We start from the raw sequence: 2,734 nt of genomic DNA on the forward strand, positions 1-2,734 counted from the left end.
TCTGTACTTTTCCATAGTTACACCTTCATTGAATTTCTTTCTGCAACCCCTTGGGTTTAGTCATTCCTTTCTTCAGCCCTTTGTATTGCTTCCAGAACTCTCTGAAGGGCTGGTTTTGTAGACATGAATTTCTTCAGCCTATTTATGTCATGGAAGATTTTTCTTTTCCTTTTGACTATAGTAGACATTTTGGCAGGGTATAGTAATCTGGGTTGGCATCTGCGGTCATTTAAAACTGGGCATACTTTGATCCAGGCTCTTCTGGCTTTCATAGTTTGCACTGAGAAGTCAGCTGTAATCCTAATGGGTTTTCCTTTGTATGTGACTTGCCGTTTCACTTTTGCAGCTTTCAGTATTGTCTCTTTGTTCTGTACATTTAGTGATTTTACTATGATGTGCCACGGAGAGTTTCTTTTCTGGTCTTGTCTGTTTGGTGTTCTATGTGTACTTGTATTTGTATGGGCAAATCTTTCTTTCTTTAATTTTGGGAGATTTTCTTGTACAATTCTGTTGAAGATCTGGTCCATGCCGTTATCTTGTGATTCTTCTCCTTCTTATATGCCTATGATTCGTAAGTTTGGTCTTTATGGTGTCACACAATTCCTTCCATATTCCATTCTTGTGCTTTCTTAAATTTTTCATAATCTTTGCTTGAAATGGTCTAGTTCATCCACTTTATCTTCCAGTCCTGATATTCTGTTTTACATTTCATTCATCCTATTGGTGAGGCTTTCACCTGTCATATCTAATTGGCTTACTGAGTGTTTCAGTTCCTTCTTCATTTCAGCCCCAATATTCTTCAATATTTCTAACTCTTTTCTGAATTCTGTCAGAAGTTTATCCCTATTTTCCTTCAGTTCTTTGATTTCTTTGTGTGTTCTTTAAATTCACTGAATTCTTTTATCATCTTTATAATTGTTCTTTTGAGTCATGTCCTGCATTATTTCTAGGGGGTTCTCCTTGTACTCCTCTAGAGGACTCTTGGTATTTGGTGGGGATATGTCATTTTGGTTTTTCATGTTATTATTTTTTCTCTGTGATTGTGACATGTGAGTTTCTTTTATAGTTTCTGATTCTTGTGTGAGACTTGAGGCTTCAAGTTTAGGTCTGCTTCTTTTTGTAAACTTTATGTGTCTTTGTGGTTTACTTTTTGGGCATGAAAATCTGGTTCGTCTAAGGTTCCGGTTCTCTCTTTTGATTTTATGTTGGAGTGGCCAGATTGCTTTTGTCTTCAGGAGTTCCCACAGAGGCCCAAGTCAGATGAGGATCAGATGCTCTCAGGCTTTCTCCTAAGGTCTGGTTCCCTCCAGGAAATATTTTGGCCTCAGGAATTTTGGGGTTGGACTTGCCTGAGAGCAGAGCCCAGGAACGATGCTGGTCTCAGGCAGCTGGTGGCTGTGCCACCCAGAGATGCAAAGGGAGATGGGGGCGGGTAGCAGTCCCAAGGGATCCTCGGGACTTCACTGAGCAGCTGGGTTGGTCTGGATGCAAATGATCAGGAAGCCAAAAGGTAAGCCCTGGTGTCCAGGAAAGAGGCTGGTGGGTTGTGCAACCCAGGGAAGCAGAGACAGGTGAGGGTGAGATGAGGCCCAGAGGGCTCCTCGGGACCTCAAGAAGGAACTGGGTCTGTCTGGATGCAAGGGATCAGGAAGGAGTGGTGGGATCAGTTAGGAATGGTGGCCCCAGGCTGAGTGATCAACCTTGGCATCAGGAAAAGAGGCTGGCTGGCTGTGAAGCCCAGGGAAGCAGAGGGAGGTGAGGGTGCAACCAGGCCCAGAGGGCTCATAGGGACCCCGAGAAGGAACTTGGTCGGTCTGGATGCAAGGGATCAGAAAGCAGTGGTGGCCCCGGGCCGAGAGGTCAGCCCCGGAGTTCAGGAAGGAGTCTGCAGGCCTTGCAGCCCAGAGAAGCAGAGGGAGGTGAGGGCGGGACCATGCCCAGAGGGCTCCTGAGGACCCGGAGAAGGAACTGGGTTGGTCTGGATGCAAAGGATCAGGAAGCAGTGGTGGTTACCCGTCTGGGGCGCCAAGACAAGGAATGGCACAGCACCCAGGCTAGGAGGAGAGACAGGCGGGGGGTAAGGGAGCGTGAATGAGGCTGGGGGGAGTTACCATGGAGGGCGCGATTGACTTATGGGGGTGGGAGGGGTGGTCATGCAGGCCCAGGGATGCAGAGGGAGGTGAGGGCGGGTATGGGCGTGCGAGGGGTCCCCAACAGGCGGGACCTCGAGAAGGAACTGGGTCCCTCTGGATTTAAGGGATTAGGAAGCAGTGGTGGCCCGGCCGAGAGTTCAGCCCTCGTGTCTAGGGAAGAGGCTGGCAGGCCGTGCAGTCCAGGGAAAAGCAAGCAGAGGGAGGTGAGCATAAATAAAATTTTAAAATCAAAGACATGTATTTGTCTTTCCTCTGATATGACATGTTAATTAAAACACAGGTACATCTTTAATATTTTATAACATTTTGTTTTCCCATGAAGAGATTGGTTAATATAAATGTACTAAACCTCTTGTAGTTGTTCACTGATTGAACCATTTGTAATGTGTAATCTTATAAAAATATAACTAAAATGAGTAATTTTCAGTTGACTATTTTATATCAACAGTAATTATATTTTGTATTGTGTTTAAGTTTAAACATAATTCAAAACTATTTAAGTAGCCTAAAACCTTGAAGTAACATAGAATTGAGCAAATGATAAACTATTATGTAACTAGGCAATTTATTTACCAAGTTGA

Source organism: Nannospalax galili, unplaced genomic scaffold (genome assembly GCF_000622305.1).
Source record: "Nannospalax galili isolate Female #2095 unplaced genomic scaffold, S.galili_v1.0 scaffold115, whole genome shotgun sequence".
Classification (NCBI taxonomy): Eukaryota; Metazoa; Chordata; class Mammalia; order Rodentia; family Spalacidae; genus Nannospalax; species Nannospalax galili.